Raw genomic sequence first — 19,217 nt, forward strand, 5'->3', positions numbered from 1 at the left:
AAAATGATGCAAAAAAGTACTACTTTCACTACGATTTTTCATGTAAAAAAGTGCTACTTTCACTACGATTTTGCGTGTAAAAAAGGGCCACTTTCATTACGATATGCAAAAAAGAAAACATAAGTGCCATAACAATATTTAGAAATTTGGGTAGCTCGGTAGCCGCATGGCTGTCGCAGACACTGCTCCGAGGTCGCGGTCCCGGCGCTAGTGGGTTCGAATCTCACCGAAGGGGGAGAATTTTTTCCAAGAAAGGAACCTCCGCCGGGCCATGGATGTGTGGTGCTGACGGTAGGGTGGTGGAAGGAAGAGCGACACTCATCCAACACCACCGCGAGGTCAGCAGGGTTCAAATCCCAGGCCGGATGGGCCTCCCATGGATGTTGTGTGTTGTATTCGTGTTGTGTTGTCCAGAAAGGAAAAAGGAAAAGAGAGGGTGAGCGTGGGTGGCCGGGGATAGTACCCCGGAGCCCCGCCGCACATAAGGAAAAAAAAGAGAGGAAAAAACAAGCCGACCGCAAGAGGAAAGGCTATATAAAAAAATATATATATTTAGAAATTTTTGAAATGTGGGATAGTAAAAAAAGCAGTATGAAAAAAGGGTAGTGAAATGGAAAAATAGAACAGCAAAAATAATAAAGAGTTAGAAGTTAGAGGGAAAGAAGATAGAAAAAACTTAACGTAAACAGAATAAGAACAAAAAAAAGTGTGACGGCAAAAAGATAATAATTATAATAATTAAGTGGGATGAATGTGGAGGTTGAAATCGAAAAAAGGAGGAATAGAAATGAAGGACAAATTGAATATACGATTTAATTTGATAAATGACGAATCTGACCCTTCCCCTCATTAACAGATCTTCAAAATTAAAGATTTATCACTTTTTACATTTGTTTCAGAAATGGTTGATTTATGAAGTATTTAAAACATCTGTCGATGTGTACGCTCAGGTCTATAACTTGGAACGTTTCATAGATTCATGTAGTGTTGTGAACTATTTTTGAAATCCTTCCTGGTAATAATTTAGATATAAGAATTTAAAAGAAGATATCTATCTCCATAAATGTGTTTAAGTGGTTAAGCATAAAGCGGCAATGAACATCATCGAAAAGATTTATGGTATTTATAGAAGGGAAATAACAGTGGGCCCAAGTGTGACCCTTGTGGAACACTCCAAAATGAGATGAAACTTATCGAAGTCAAAGGAAAGTGGATGGAGGGTTAGTTATTTAATTTTAAATTATTCCTAGGCTTCATTATCATTTTAACTCATTAGTTAATGAACAGCATCGAAGGTTTTGGCCGTGTGGTTCCATATGACGTCTTTATTTTCACATTCAGATTACTAAAGTTTATTTATGTTGTCTTATAAAACACATGATTTTGTTTTCACCGTGTATTCATAAATATTGTTTATTATTTCATTTTGGTACGTTGAAGCGACTGTGTCAAAATCTATGGGGGCACAGTTTTCACTATTTCATTTTGCGCAACGTCGCACAATCCAACAGTCAAAAATGTGCCAAAATAAACTCGGCCTGACGTAAAATCGGAGGAAAACGTGCAGCACACGCCTTACAAAATAAATAAAAACGAAATTATGCAAATCGCCTGTTGTACATAATATCATTTATGATCCTTGTCGAACTAAAACCGTGTTGCATTTATTGCATTCCGCACGCAACGTCATCGTAAACGTAACCCTCTCGTTTTTGAGTGCGATTCGGTGGCCGCTTGCGCCGTTTGAATTTTGCAATCGCGTAAACCGCCAAAACAACTTTCTGTTCGCGCTCAGTTTTGACCAAAAAAGGCGAAAACACGACCGACTCTTCGACGTTAACATATTGCCGAGATCCGTGGAGCCAGTTGTTCGTAATGAAACTGGCACTAATTGCTCCATAAATACGCGACGGGGCAAAATCGACGGCCCGACGGGCTCGTCGCGTTCTGGGGGCGGCTCGGGGGTGGCCCGTTAAAAACGAGTAAAACAGACCGACTGGTACCGAGCCGATCTGATCAGGTGCGTTTCGGTCGTAAAACTAAAATGCAACGAAATTTAGATAAAAAGTCGTAAAATTCGAAGCGGGTCATCGTAAAGTTCATGGGAAATTGAAAATTAATAGTGCCATCAAAGTCTGTGATGTTTTTTTGTCGAGAGGGGAAATTGGATTTCTAATAAAATTGACAGTTATTGTTTTCGGCTTTATGATATTTGCATGTGTTCGGATTTTCGGAGCTACCGATTTGCATTCAGTGGTGGCGGCGGCGGTGGTAACGATTTTTAAATCGGTTGCGTTTTCACATGTACGATTAAACAGGTTCTCGATGTAACTGTCACAAGCTAATTTTTCACCTAAATACCGGTGGAATAATGTAGGGAAAATTTGTTTGTTAATATGCCACATTCGCAGTTTTAACACCAGCTTTTAGAACACCACGAAACTGGAGACTGTTGTTATATAGATGTACGGTCTATAAATAAGTGTTGACAGGTTACAACTGTAATCTCGTCATATTTATTAAATTACCAATTAATTTAAATTGAACCGTTGTAAAATCTACGTCCATTGGACTAATAGACAATAAAAGACATGTTCCAATTATTCGGTCGTTGGTCCAGTCAAATTATAATTTTGCTTGCATTAATTCTACAAAAAAAAAGAAATAAAAATGTGTATGACTGGTATGGATTTGCATTAGAGAAAATATTCAAGAGATTGTTTATTTTTTTTAATAAAAACTGTTAATAGATGAGCAAAGCACATAAACAAGAAAGAACAAGCAAGCGTAGGTTATTAATTACATACTAAATTTTTTTCAGATTATCAACTTATCAACTTAAGTACATAACATTTTTGTTTTACAATACAAAAATTTCCGATAAAAATGCGGAATCTGGAAAAATGCCCCGAATGCTTGCAGCGTTTCCACGTTGAATAGCCAGGGAAATCCTCTCGAAAAGGAATTTCTTTGATTTTGAATCGCCTGATACCGCAAAAAGTCGGTTTCCGATGACATTAATGAAATCCAAGGGCCTAAGGTTTCAAAGGCTAAACCTTTAAATATGTAATTTGACGAAATAATTGATCTATATTTGCTATGTTTGCGTTTGCAAACAATTAACAACTGTTAGTGTTTTTAAATTTCCGTTTCGAAAACTAACGCATAGGGCAAAAATTTCCTACAAAAAACTCGGCTAGGGCTGTATTGTAGCTATTATTGTTTAGGTATAGGTGAGTGCCCCAGGAAATACTCCAATTTTGCGTGACTTGTAATTCGCACCAGCTTAATAACAATTGATGAAGAAAATCTAAATGTTTTCTAAAAATTGTGAGACATTCAAATATTATCCAGATAAAGATAAAGAATTTGTAATGCCGCTAAGATATGATTTTTCAAATATACAGGCTGTCTTAAAAAAAACGGCCCACGCTATAACTTTGCTATTGATGACCCAAATGGAAAAAATATACAGGAAACGAAATGACTCTAAAAACCCTACAAACCTGAGTGAGCATATAATTTTTATACCATCTACCCATTTATGGGCAATGGGATTCTGTTAGAGTTTTTTTTCTGATTGTAATGGCATAAAAAAACTACACCATTTGATAACAAAATTTCCGAGAAAAAAAGGAAAATATGTTGCATCAAAATAATTTTTGTTATTTTAATGAAAAAAAATCAAATTAACCGGCCTCCATTATTCAATTATTTTTATGAATTATAATTAAATATATAAAATTTGCAACATGAAACGTGCGTAAAATTGACATTTAAGTGAAGTCCAGAACACTACCAACAAATTTTTGTTTATGAAATAAGAATAAATCCAATTTTGATGCAACATATTTTCCTGTTTTTTCTCGAAAATTCTGTTACCATAAATGGGTAGATGGTATAAAAATTATATGCTCACTCAGGTTTGCAGTGTTTTTAGAAGCATTTCGTTTCCTGTATCGCGCGTTCAAATGAAATCCTGGCCTGGGAAGGCGTTGGAAACCGTCAATTGTTGTGCTTTTTTAAAGGGTAGATTAATTGGAGCATGTTGACAGCTAACCTAAAATTTAGGCCCAAAAATTTTTCTCTTTTTCTTTCTTTGCAATGTTTTACATTAAAAATAGAATAACTTGACGATTCCTATTCTCGAAGCAGATATCTAAGGGCAGCCTTTGCTGAAAACAAACATGTTCAATTATGTCCCGATTAACATAAACAAATGTAATTCGTGTCAAACGGCGGGAAATTCAAACTTTACACTCTTCTAAACGGTTTAATTTTTCCAACGCAGCCGGATTTCATTTGAACGCGCGATATATTTTTTTTTCATTTGGGTCATCAGTAGCGTGGGCCGTTTTTTTTAAGACAGCCTGTATATTTTTAGTTTTTAACATGAAATTTTAATTTTAATCAGAATTAAGATTTGGTTTTTTGTTCTGTAAACGATGCTACACCGGTTTTTTGAAAGATTTTTAAACGAAAAAAATGTCTAAAAGTACGCCGCGAATTATTCTAATTTCGCGTGATTTACAGATTCGGCAGTTTGTTCCCGATTTAGTAACAATTGCTTTAAAAAATATAAATGCTGTCTAACAATCCTAAAAAAATTGAAATTAAAAATATCTCAACGTTAAAAATTGAAAATGATTTTTTTTTAGAATTTCTAGAATACATTTCATTTTTTTAAATTTCCAAGTCACGCGAAATTGGGCATTTCGGGGGGCGCTTTTGAACGTCTTCAATTTTGTAACTATAATAGTTTTGATTTTGCTCTATTTATCATAGTTTTCGATATGGAGGCAAATTATGATCCAAAAACGTAATACGAAAACTTCAACAATTCTTCGGTGCAAGGATCTAATGAATCGATTTGTATCAGTCATATATTTTTTTATTCTAAAAATTAATGCAAACAAACTAAACTAACTAAATAAGTGTTGACAGGTTTCAACTGTAATCTCGTCATATTTATTAAATTACCAGTTGATTTAAATTGAACCGTTGTAAAATTACGTCGATTGAACTAATAGACGATAAAGACATGTTCCAATTATTCGGTTGTATTCCAGATAGCAATCAAAGCCTGTGGCCGGCGACATTTCACATTCCACAAATTAGACTAATTTAGAGACGAATCGAGTCTCACGTCCAATTGCACAATATTTAATTACAATTTTCTGTTGGTCCAAACACGATTCTCTTTCTAGTTGAATAATCGAAAATTAATTACGATTTCGCGGTAAATTGTTCAACAAATAGCGGCGATCCCCGCAAGCCACAAAAAAAAGCACACGAAAAGTTTGTATAATTGAGCAGAAATGACTTGCGAGATTTTTTCTCGTGCAAAAACTCTCCAGAAAGAATTCCTATTTATCACCTTTTAATTTGAACGGACTTTTGTGGGTGAAAAAAGGGCCAGATCTGCTCCAACAGCAGCCAAGAAGTGGTCATTTTACATGACACGTGGTAATAAATCATAATGAAAAACCCGAAGCATAAACGCACAAGTGTAATTAGTCAATTAAACGTTGCTCCTACACCAATTAATGTCACGGAGCGAGTGACATAACTGCGACAAATTGATTAAAGGCGAATTATTCAAATGATTGGTTCGAGTTTATTAAATTAATTTTAATACGCGTCCAGTGGGCACGCAAGTCGTTTCGATTAATGGGAAGTATCGTCAGGGCGAATCTTACTCCGGCAGGATGGTGCTAGACCCCCACCGGAGACTCGAAATGTAGCTTTTTTGAATTAAAAAGTGGAGGAAAGCTCGAATTTTATGTAATTTTGGTAATACAACCGCGTTTTCCTCTGTCGTGAGGAGTGTTTGTTGGTGTCTGGGGAAATTTCGTTTCGTGTCTTGTTCTCTGACGGGTTAACAAGTGTGGATCACTTGTTCTCCCTCGGTGCGTTAATCTTCTTTCACTGGAATCTGACGTAGGTTCGGCCGTTGACAAATTCTAACACGGGATGATCTAGGATCACACGAAATAAGCCGGAGACGTTTGATGTAAAGTACAAAGATTAAAGAATGAATTCGGTGTAGTCTGTTTTCATTTTTACAAAATTTCGGATTCTTATCAAAGAAATTTGCGATGAAAAAGTAGTAAAAATAAAGACCTTCGTTTCGGTTGCGAAATAATTGTAATTGGCGTTTAAAAATTGTGTGGTCAAGTAGCCTGTGCGCTTGCTTTTGTTTGCGTTAACGTATGGCGCAGCTTCTTCAGCTGTCAAACCGTACACGTCAAACGTCATATTTATTCAGCGAGCAAACACTGATCCCTCGATATTTTTCTGTTGTTATTTTTTAAATCTATCTTGGTCATTACTTATGTAGACAAAAGGCGCCTGCAATCCCATTCGTTGAATCATAAAACAGATATTGTTCCAGTTTAATATAGTCTTGATATTCTTTTCATGGGTTATAATTATTTGCATTACATAATTGCGTCGTGCCATTTTTATTGGACCATATAGTCCAGATAAATATTTAGCGTTGGTTGTGTTGAAAGTAAAACAGTCGACTGAATAGAGTGCACTTATTTATTTTTTACGTTACTAATAATTAACGTAATTGCACTCTGTTTGCATTTTGTTAAGTTGGTGACATTGCTCTAGAATGCGACGAACTAGATCTGTCTCAATGACAATTTTATTAGGTAACGTAAATACATAGGGTTTTTTTAACACTCGAAAACCAAAAAAAAAGTTTTGTTGGTTTTTGACTTTTCGAAGTTATTTTTTGAATTAATTTTGAATCAAGTTTTTGTGGTAATTTCCGTTTACAATCTCGTTTTGCTCATGTGTGGTCGCCGAAAAAACAATTTTTTTTGCGAAAAGAGAAATTAATTAATCATTTTCTGAGTAATTTTATTCATCATCAGACAGATCTCTCATGACGATACGTTATCTTCGATTGTGATTAACCTTTGCGACCTTTTCTTCCAGCTAACTTCAGAACTACCGTAATAAATAATACTAGCGAATTACAGCACCCAATAATAAATACATATATTTATTCATAAATAAATTACACGTAGAGAGTGATCGATGTATTGGTTCTTGTGCAAAGTGTAATTTACGGTTATTTCCGATATTGTAGCCATCCATCTTTAGAAAGTTTCCATTGATTTTCAAAAAAATATATAATTTTTTCTATAACAGATGTTAAAGTGTGCTGTTGTCTATTCAAATCAAAAGGTAAAGTATCATTTTAACCGCAAGGGTAGATAAAGTGCCACTTTAACAGCAAGGGCAGATAAAGTGCCACTTTAACAGCAAGTGTAGATAAAGTGCCACTTTAACAGCAAGGGTAGATAAAGTAATTTAATATGCAGTTATTTTACGTTCTCTCAGATTGCAGTTTTAGAATGAATTAATCAAAGATGAAGTCATTTAGGTCACTGAAATATATTCCGACTACTTCCATATAAAATAGTGAGTGCAGTTTTAATTAGAGGAATAGGACTAAACGGTCACTTGTCTCAAGAAGGACTATACATCACTTGCCACCAACAATTAATTTTCTTCGGACCGGTCAAGAGATAAACTCCGCAGTGTCACAACACTAATCACAATGCATCATTGTTCTAATTTTTTTCGTCGTTCAGCTAAATGAGGATTTGTCGCAATTAAGATAAGTCGAATTTAAAAAACACAAAACTATGTTCGTAGAAATGTTGCGGTCAGATAAAAACGACGTCTCGTCAGTAAGATTTCTGCGAATGTGATTTGGTCAAAACTCAAGTGGCCGAACCGTGGCGCGGTTAATAGTATCATCAAATTTGACCTTGCAATTTGTGTTAAATTAGCCAGAAACCAATTCAAGGTTCTTCAGTGTAACGACGGCTCCGGTACTTTGTTTTATTGTTAACAATAGGATAAACACGAAGCGTGCACGGATTTTATCTGCTCTTTGTTTCGATATAAATGTGTGCAGTAATTGTGCGGCAGATAGGACGACCCAGAAATCTGGTTCGAATTTGAATTCGAAGTAAATGTGGATGCACAGGATGCGACACGTTAAGAAAGACGTTTTCTAAAACTGTGACGGTCTGCTGAATCGGAAAATAACGTTTGGGTTCGCAAATCAGAAAAAGAAGTTCCAGCTTTCGCTAGTTTCTTTAAAAGTTATCACTTATCAGTTCGCACATAAAGCCTTGATATTGAGTAAACAAATGCTTCAAAGATAATTTAAATTTCCTTTTTCTTTTTCGATTTTTTTTTTTTTTGGATTATTAATAAGAAATAAGAAAATCCAGCAATGGTGGGTTGAAAATTTTGAATTACATTTATTGTCTCTTTGATTTTTGTAGTTTATGTGATTTGGCACATAAAATAATCAATTTTGCTATTTTATGTGTTTTATCACATAAAATGACACTTTTACCTTGTCATTTGAGTGACACAATTTGTCACTTTTATGAGTTATGACGTTTGAAGATAAAATATATTATGTATGTGTTCTAAAATAAACTATCTACTCGTATAGCCATTCTCCATTTCTATTTTTTGAACCAGTAACTTCAGTAGAGCAGTTGAAATAAATTTTTCCGTTGACCGCTTGTTAATTTCAATATTAATGAATTATGTCTAAAATATATGTAGTGTATTAATGAACCTCATTAATACACTATTTTTCATTAATCAACGATTTTTGCGATTTTGACCTTTTGATGAAATTTTGAAGTATAAACAACCTCGAACATCCATTGTTTGCACTTACCAACACCGGCGGAGACGAGTTCCTCCCGGTACCCAAAATATCTAATCTAATCTTGGATGCAGGTAGCGAAGGGTTGGGGATTAGACTGCATTGCAGAGGTGGTAATTATTATCTGCACATTTAAAAAATAATTTTTATTCTAGTCATCTTTCCATTTTTACTTATTTAGATGTACTTATTTGTTTTCAAACATATACGTATAGCAAAATTCAATTTGCAAACAGAGGAATGAAAAAGTTGAAAAACGAGGTAAGAAACAAATAGGAGATATTACAAAAATTAATAGAAAATTATGAAAATGGAATACTCCCTAGAATAAATTTTGTACAAATAATTTCTTATCATAATAAACCTATGTTGTAATAATATTACGAGCGCGAAAAAAGGCCCAATTTACACACGAACGAGTTGAATACACGTTTTTTTGTTCGACGAGCCCCTCAAAGGCTCCAAATCGTTTAAAATCTTTAAAATTAGCTTGACGTTTCGTTTTGACAAGTTGTGACATTTATCAAAATCTGTTCACACAGGAGAAAATTCTCAAATTCTGACAGTGTCGAACAAAAAACATTTTATTATAATATTCCTTGATCTTGCACTCAAAAATGTAAAAATATACCTGCCGCCTTCCTTAATCCTACGACAATAAGCGGGAGCAACTCGTCTACAGATAACAGCTAAGTAGCGACCACCTGTGGTGTAAACTGACCGCTGGGAGGAACTCGTCTACGTCCACCAACACTGCAGCAGGTAGTGCCGTAGGGTTTTCTATATTTGATAGCTCGCTCCATAACTGCACAATTACGAATTCACTTTTTCAAAAGCCGACCTTTTTGGTTATAATTCGCATGTCATATTTTTCAAAGGTAGGTAACTAGGTTTTCTTAGCAACCGTGATTTTTACGTGAAATTGAATGTGAATGGAGTTGACGTCTTCTGACACTCTTTGTGGAAAAGTGAAGAGAAAGTGTTGAAAAATTTAAAAATGGCCTACCCTGACGACAAAAAAAGGATGAAGGTATTTTATAAGGTCTCATCTTTATCGAAAAAGATGAAATTGGTTTTGATTTGGCTTTAATTTGAAATTTTGTCACAAAAAAAAAATTTGCGGTCAACGAAAATTTTTTGTAATCAACTAGTTTGTTAATGGGCGATTAATAATCTCAACTATTAAAGGCACTCACTCGCTACACTCGTTCGTGCTTTAAACAGTTTCGATTATTAATCGCCCTCATTAACAAACTAGTTTATTAAATAACTATTAATGAGTCGATTTAAATGGATAGTGAAGTCTTCTCATGTCGCACCTGTTTAGTTATTAAAGGCAGAGGTTTCTAAATCAAAATAAGCTACTTGGCAGGAACGGGCAGTATCGAAATCGTTTCTGTTAAGTTATTAATAACTGTAACATTTTCGAAATCTTCTAAATTTACCTCGATCCCTCAGTTTGGTTTTAAATCGTAACCGATCTTTTCGAATTTATTTAAAAAATATCGTAACAGTGAACAATTAATGACACACGTTGGCACGATCATTCGGATAGTTCGGGTAGTCAAAAATATATTCCAATAGTCCGTCAGCAAATAAAGTGTGTTTTTTTTAATTTGGTGTCGAAGTTGGCGTTGAAGAGTCGATTGTGAATGAACCACTCGTCTTAAAAACACTGATTTTTCAAATTGCAGATTAAAAACACAAACAACGCAAAGAGTGAGGTTAGATTTAAACGGCTGATCAACTACTCATCTTAAAAAAGACTAATTTTTCAAACTGCATAGTATTAAAAATACGCAAAAAGTGAGGTTAGTTTAAACAGCTGATCAGAGTTGTAATCTAGTGGTGCGTTCACAATCGACTCTTCAACGCCAAGTTCGCCACAAAATTAAAAAAACAACACCCATTATAGTCTTTATTAAAAGTTAACTGCCCCGCAGATGATGTATTTTACATTTCCTATCATAAGCCATAAAAGAAAATTTCGTCGGAACTGTAACAATGGAATTATGTACCTTAATGACTATTTTCCATGCTTCTAAAAACCATACAAGCAATTAGAGAGAGTATCCTTCTTCAAATATTTAGTAATACTAACAGTGATAATAATAGTGTTGATAACAGTTGGAGAAGTTAAGTAACGCTAGTGAATATTTGAATGGTGACAAGCCAATCCGTTGTCCCTTTGTTGCTTCATTACTTGATGTCATGTAAAAAGTGGGTGTACTGAAAATAACTGATAATAAAATAAATAAATAGTGCTTTAGGAAAGGAATTGAGTCATGTAATGAGGAATAAATCCGGCCTTGATGCTGTGTCCCATTTATAATACATAATAGTACGTACTTGGCATCTTTTGGTAGAATTGAAATTAATAAAGAACTTCCCGCCAAAAGTAGTGTCGATTTAATAAAGAAAAACTAACGAACGAGTTTTTCCTTATGTACATATTTCTAGCATAACGTGCTTTCAACTGTTTTATTAAAAAAAAAAATCATCATCAAGTCTCGCTTCTCTTCGACCATCTAAAACAATGAATGGTATGTTTACACCGACTTCCATTTAAATTAAGCGATAGCACAATAAGAGATCATCCGCATTTATAAAGCAAGCAAACATAAGTAACGTCTTCGAGGCACGCAACAATCCTCCCACCAGAACACATTTATCATTATCATTGTTGTTATATTGGTGTCATTCTTCGCAACAAACCGAACAGTTAAAGTTGCGAAACGTTTCAATCTCTGCCGACGATTGTTGTTTATGTTGTGTCATCTTCACCTAGAGGGCTTCACATTTGTTGTCGTGTGGCACTCTTATCGTTCAGTAGCGGCAACGCCCATGCTAAAGATCTAGTTGTGTTTATGTGCGTCGGACACGCGACCAAACAATGCGCCACAATGAACTTGACACAGGAAACATTGCTTTTCTGATGTTAAATATTCCAGTCTCGGGCATAAATTTCAATTTCTTGTCGCTTTCGGTCGTCGAGAGTCGAACGTATTTGACTTGCAAAGGGCCCGAGTGTGTGCATTTCACACACGAAATATTCTTTTCGTTCAGATGAATCTCTGTAGATCTCCGGTGGTGACAAAAATATTTTTCCCGGGGGCCGCCAAGTAAAAATGCCGTTCGGTATAAAAAATGCACCGGCAGCGTTTCCGCCGGTTTTGCTTTTTTGATTGGTCGATGCGGAATGCACATACTCCACATTGTTACAACCCGAAAGTGACCAACAACTAGATAACGCGTCTTCCACTCTCTTTGATTTATTCCGTTTCGAGACGCACATAAATTATCGGGTAGCATACGAAGACGGTGATGGTTTACAGGTGGGTGCCCTAAAAGCGTCACTAACGGCGCTTTTGATTTATGCCCCGGTGAAAGAAGGTTTGTTTTTAATGCGATCGTTTGGTGGGTGCAACGGCCCGTCCGCACCAGTCCTCCCAGGGTTGCTGATGGTGCGTTCGTGCCTAATATGGAAAACTGTGTGCTCGTCCAGCCATACCCATATACGTTGCCATACATGACCGCCGAACAATACGATCACGACTTGGCTCGTTAGTCCGACTCGAAAAAAATGAAACGTACGTCGGTCGATGTCAAACAATGACCCGGGGACGTTGTTTCTGTGGGATCGTGAAGGTTTTTAGCAGAAAGTGTGGGATTTCGGTTTTTGGAGCGCAGATGTGTGACGCGGATATTTATGGCGATCGGAATAATTAAAAAACGATTATCTGGACGAGTAGGCTCTTCTTGTACAGATGTCTAGGTACTTGAGTTCTGACTTAATCAGAGATAATGTTGAAATGCTGCGCACTCGACTACATCATATCCATAAGTGCTTAAGTAAGGTTTACTCGAGATGAACGCACCGATATGCTGGATGGTAATTTTGAAACCATGTTTAGTTTTTTCTTGTAATTATACATCTGCTAATTGCATAAAATTGCTGTTTATGTAGTAGTTCGTGCCAAATTTTATTTTGCCTTGGTAAAATTTCTGTTCTAAACAGTACCTACTTATTAGGCATTCACGATCTTTTTGGGACCGAGTTGGCTATGATTTTTTCTTTTTATGTTGGATCAACTGATTCAGTGATGCAACGGATGCAACTTTTTTTTCTGTCAGCGTCTACTCGACATTTTGTTGTCACCGCATTGCCAGATTTATTATTTTAATACATATTCGTAATAAAGTATAATAATTTACTAAGGTAAAAATAATTTTAATTTCCGTCAAAGGAAAAGTCAAAATTGCCAAAATAATTTTGTTACGACAAAAAATTTCCATTAAACGATGCTATAATCTGTTTCAAAGTCAAAAATCCACCACCTGTTGAATTATGTTGGCAGAAAAAAAGAAATCCCTAAAAAAAGTTTAATTTTTTTGGGTTGCCTCAACCTCCCGCCAAAATTTGACATTGAACTGTTGAGTTTATTACGAAACACAAAATAATTATTATGTACAAAAAGGTTTTAGCTACCATATCATACTTTTTGAGTGAAATAATAAAATGAGAATAAAAAACACGATGAACTAGTTACGACCAAAACGACTGTCCAACAGTTTTCTTTCATAACCCCACTTTTTTCTGACACTTGCAGACACACTGAAAACAAAAGTCGGCGACGTTGTCGGTTGTATTTTCGAGGTAGAATGCACTGTTGGTGTATTTTTGATTTTGAAACAGATTATAAAGTCCATTCACGTTGGATTTTCCCTGCCAAATTGTTGTCATGTTGCAAACCTGCGCCTCCTTTCCTAGTAATTTTTACATTATCGTGTTTTATTCGTGGTAGAGCGATTGAGAGCGATTTGACGTCTTTAATTTTGAATGTTAGTTTGACGTGTAAAATAAAGTCACAGATTTTTTAATAAAATTCTATTCCTGGGTGATTTTACCATGGCGAAAAGAAAAAAGGTTAATTTTAAAATTGCGTTAACCTTCCACAACTGACGTAATGTGACGAAACCCGCAAGCTAATACGGACTCAAGAAAAAATAGCTTCAGTTCGAAAATTAATTAGTTAGAATCCTTTAATATTTAATGTATTGTATGTATTAACATGATTATAATCTGTTTACGACCTTTATTGAGCAGTTTTAACAATACAACGTTATTTTAAAGGTAATATGTACATCGAAAAAACTTAAATTAGAAAAAAATCATTAAAAATCAAAATACACCTTTCTTTTGTGGTATGCAATTGCAACAATATATTCTTGAAACGTCACAACCACAATCAAAACGTATAAGTGTCTCTGAATAACTGAAATTTTATTGCCAAATTTGTTCCATCATTTAGAATTAGATGCATTCCTTACTTCCATCGCTTCCAATGAAAGAAACTTCACACAATTTCCTGTTCATTTCTATAACTTATTCTGGTTCCTCATCACTCATCATGTTAGTCGCAGAAGGTTAAGTAAATGTAGTCTTTAAGGGTTTTTTCACTTAATCAACAACGCAAGCAGAAAAATACAACACCAGTAGGTAGGAGTTAGGTATCTATTGTATGTTCCTAATCCTATCATACCGATGAACAACTGACACTATTTCTAGTGCAAATGATTACAAAATGGATGTATTATTACCTATTATCCTCTAAAAAGTTTAAGAACAATATTTGAAAAATGACTGTTTCTTTGCTGACAGCGAATAACATAACCTCTACAGTCTACAAATGACTTGGTTTCTTTATCAGCCCGTATTGGTGACATACACAGCTAAAACTAAAAATCACACCGCCACAATATTGAATTATTTGACCTTGACTAGGAAAATCCAACGTGAATGGACTTTACTTCCAATTTAAAAGGGACAGATCAGATTTAAAAGATCCGGCAACAATGTACCTATTCAGAAAATATAACCTTAAACTGAAAACAACCTAACCTAACACAAAAAGTGTCAATTTCCTTTAGGGTAGTTCGTTATCACCGAGGTACTGCCAACAAAAACACTAGATGGTCATATCGAACTCGGCCCCAAAAAGATCGTGAATAGTTCTTTATCTTTTCTGTTATTGCAAAACAAGTGCGTGGGAGTTTTGTTTCTTGAGGTAGTTCTGTTAAGAAGAGGAGACAGTGACCGACCTAAAATCCATCAAAATATGAAATACAAAATCACAATCAACTGCCGTATTGCCATTCTATCTCGTTGTCTTGATCACAAAGTCATTCTAAAATTTCCATTTTTCTCATTGCTTCGTTCTAAGATGAATACAATTCTCTTATCTGGTCCTTAGATTCCAGATTTATGTTTTTATAACGTGAGCCAAATTTTTCCTGCTTTATTGGAAATCTACAACGCTCTCCACTTTCACCTTTTCAAAATCTCTCCTCTTTTCTGCTCTAGTTTCTGAACGTACCGAAAGCTCTGACAATAGACCCTTACAAAGTGATCGCCAACTGTCCCTTGCGGTGTACGAAATCAGAAAAACTGTCACAAGCTTTACTTTCGAACAAAAATAAAAATTGTTGTGTCTAAAGATTTTATTCGCGAAATCCGTTCGTTTGCTCATGCTTGTTAACACCTGTCACGCTTAAGATCGCGAATTTATCGAACAAATTTATTACGATAGTGAGACAATGGTACGCGTGTGAAACACACTTAAGATGGAACATAAATACAAACAGTGTCTCAGTGGCTGACATGTGACAAGCGACGTAAACTACAAGAACCGACTGACTATTTAGGTGTGCTCGGTAGTTTTCAGCAATTGCTTGAAATTCATTAAAGTCGCAGCTGTTGTTCCGCGTTGCCATCGATTTAGACACTCGCCAGAAATGGATATTTTAAATTCTGATTTAATCATCTGCAGCGCAAGGATAGCATGTTTGGCGAAACGAATGCACGTTGCAGTGGATGTCATGCGACGAATGCTTTACGACTTCGTTATTTACTTATTTGTTTTTATTTAGTCTTATCTACATCTGACTGTTTATTTTTAGAGCGACATGACTGCCATGAATGAAGTAACGTGGATTTTTTCGTAGTAGAATTAACCTTGACATTAAACGGATTTCTCCCGAAAATAAACAAACGCCTACGATGTTGACCACGTGCAAAGTTTTCAAATTTCCAAAACTACCAACAAGATATTTTCCGATTTGGTAAATATGCAACTTACACGACACGAGCAGCGACAGCTGACAATCACACTGCAGGGGTCCAAAGAAACCGAATTGCAAATTTGTGATGGTATGCCCTTTTTTTTCATGATGTAACGTATTAACACATGAAAAAAAATAGTAAAATTTTTTAAAAATTAAATTTGTTCAATATACAGGGTGATTCATATAGTTTCATAAATATTTTAACCAGTGGCAGATTCCGGTCTCAAAAGGCTCTTGACAATAAAATTTTGAGTCATACATCAAAAATTGGCAAAAATTAGCATATAAGTTTTTTCAATATTAGTAAATCCCATTCTTCCCATTCTGACAGTTTGTTTCAACGTAAAATATTTTCATTTTATTTATTTTATTTATTTTCATTTAGTTTTTAAAACGTGGTACATAGTGCACTCTTCAGCATGCTTTATCTTCAACAATTTTAACCTTAGAACCTAGACATTTTTGTAAGAGTGTCTAGGGGTTGGAATCTACCACCGGTTAAAGTTTGTGTGATACTATATGAACCACCCTGTATATTCGTTTGTCACTTCACTACTTTTCCTAATGGTCACGTTGACATCTTAATCGTAGTGCAATGGTACAATCACGTACAAAGTACCATTCGTTGCACAATGCAACATTTAAACGTTAGGCGAGTTTTTGTAACGCAACGCAATGTATACGTGTCTGCATATGCCGGTAGTGGTAACAGAAAGGTGAAACAATGCGATAGTTTGGGCTGGACGGCGTTGATGAATGGAAGTTATTAGTGTTATGTTGGAACACGACGGTCATTATAAGTGCCCAATGTGGTAATCAACCGGGGGCAAAGGCCTCCATTTACAAATATGGCTTATTTCGCACCGCAAACGCGCCACATTTATCACGCCGTATTTTTTTACCTCGACAAATGCAATTTAGCGCACACCATCCATTTCACTTTTCCGCTTTATCGCGAACGATCGAGCTTGAAAAATTATGAACGATCGGAGTGAAACGCGCCGGAATTTGGCGGGGCGAGGCTTAAAAAGCGCGATGGGGTACAACGAGATTGGGAAAAATTGCCATTAAAGTAACAATGGAAGGGTTTCGTTTCATACCTGGTCGTGAAGAAACTGGGGGTGTGTCAGATCGAAGGAATTAGTTGGGGTCACTTCGTTATGATGGAACGAGAGGGTTTTCTTTGTTGGGTAACATGTGTACACAAAAAGGAATTTGTGTAAGGAGATCCGACTCAAATAGATTTTGTTTTGTAGGATCGGGGGGCTGACTGCTACTAAATTTCAAGCTAAATTAACAGTCTAGACGAGTGTTTTGTAATTTTTTGTGCAGTGATTTTTTAAACGGAGAAGAAGAAAACAGCCACCGTTATGCAGGAACACACCACGTGATGATAATGTTTTTTTTAAGATGTTACATTAGTTCCGGAGTTGAAAATATGGATTGTTGAAAAATATTTAAATATAAAAAAAAATAAGAATTACCCTGCATAAAATATATACAGAGTGAGACTGCTGCTCTCAAACTGACAATTTGAACTGAATATATACATTGAAATCTCTCGTAACGGACACCTCCCTTAAGCGGACCCCTCTGTTAAGCGGACATTTTTCTTAGCCCCGTTTGGAGCCAATGTATTTTAAATGAGACGCCACCTCTGTTAAGCGGACTCTCCGTTAACCGGACGCGGACAATACAATTCGATACCTTTGAGAAAAATCTCTCCTTTAAGCGGACAGCATGGTGTGTATTTTAGTGTTACTGTAATCACTGGACATTCCGAAATTCGAGGAATCACAAAAAAACGTATGTTAACATTAAAAGAAAGCATTCTAATTTTTGAAAAATTTGAAAAGGAAAAACCCAAGCAGCAAATACATATGTATTATTAAAAATGAAGACGAATTAATGAAGAAATAACAGGGAAGTGGAAATATGAGTGAAAAGCGAAGATTTTTGAAAACTGAAGGATTGAAGATAGATCAATTAACTTTCGAATGGTTTATAAAAACAAAAATATTCCTTTGTCCGGACCTATTGTAAGAAAAAAAAGGCAAAGAGATTGCAAAAACTCGTAATGAAAATTTTAAAGTTTCTGAGGATGGCTCGAAAAATTTCGAATTCGTCATGAAAGACATCACTTTCAAATGCAAAAACCCCTGAATAATTTGGTGTGGAGGATGAAATTCTTTTGGCTGCCTATGCGCAAATACCAATAGTGTTGATACTGAGGATTTTATTAATTAAGATGATAACTTGAAGATGACTATGTTGACTTAGCGACAGTGCTTTGCATTCTGATGAAGTCGACGAAGAAATAGAGGATGTTGTATTTATAGATTGCCCTCTAAAGAATCAGATAGGTGTCATTACGGCAGTGAAAAATCTTAAAACTTATGCAAACAATCAAGGTGATCTGAGGGGTTACGAACTTGCAACCAAAATGGAAACTTATCATGCCAACTCGATGTTTGAAGCCAAACACAACAGACAAACTACACTATTACATTTTTTTCCAGAAAGAGTAGATATTAGTACATATTCCGAATGTTTAACGTTTTTAATAACATATACTCGTACATTTTATTTGTTTATCATTTCTATTAAGAGGACACCTCTGTTAAGCGGACAAAAATCTTGTCACGACCGATGTCCGCTTATAGGAGATTTCACTGTATTTCAAAATCCTTGTTTTTTCTAGTTCTACGATTTCAGATACAACCCAAAATACATTTTACAAAGCATTTATTGTGTTTTGGTATTTAAAAATTAAATCAGGAATCCAAGTAGGTATTCTATTAGTTTGAAAGGTATACATATCTGTCATTGCATTTTTCGTTTATATTTAGTATTTGAAAATATGTTCGAACGATGACAGAACCGACATGATCCTACTTACCCATTACTTTTGCGATTTTAATTGCTTATTATTGTTATTAAATCAAACTTTGTTGACAGAGGTATTTTTCTGTCAGAACTTGACATTCATTAAACTGACGTTAAAAGCTATCTATGTTTTATGTGCATTATGATAATTTAATGTGGATCGAGATAGCTTTATAAATTGTATTTTGGGTTGTATTTTTACCTGGTCAGGTTCGTCATCTTACGTGAAGAACCCTGTATATGTATGTATACAAGGTGATTCATGAGTAATAATAAGCCAAACAAAATTTGTGATGCAACCAACAATACATGTTCCCATAGTTTTTTAGTTTGTGTTTTTGTTAATTATTCCACATAATGATTTTAATTAAATTTGACAAATGTAGTGTTGGGTATATTGACTATGTTGTATAAAATTAAAATATTTTTTTTTATCCTCATAATCGGTGCTAATGTAATGTTGGCTGAATCACAAATTTCGTTAAGTTCA

General features: G+C 35.2%; 1 protein-coding gene and 1 long non-coding RNA gene across 7 annotated transcripts in view; one reads left to right on the top strand and one right to left on the bottom strand.

The window, feature by feature from the left end:
• sick (sickie) overlaps positions 1–19,217 on the top strand; it is a 189,420-nt gene that overhangs the window by 76,808 nt on the left and 93,395 nt on the right. The window lies entirely within an intron of this gene.
• Positions 10,621–11,051, bottom strand: LOC138137537 (uncharacterized). The gene is made up of 2 exons (XR_011161777.1): positions 10,814–11,051; positions 10,621–10,757 (listed from the first exon to the last, which is right to left on the bottom strand). It is a non-coding gene; the product is annotated as an uncharacterized lncRNA (long non-coding RNA).

Source organism: Tenebrio molitor, chromosome 8 (assembly GCF_963966145.1).
Source record: "Tenebrio molitor chromosome 8, icTenMoli1.1, whole genome shotgun sequence".
Lineage (NCBI taxonomy): Eukaryota > Metazoa > Arthropoda > Insecta > Coleoptera > Tenebrionidae > Tenebrio > Tenebrio molitor.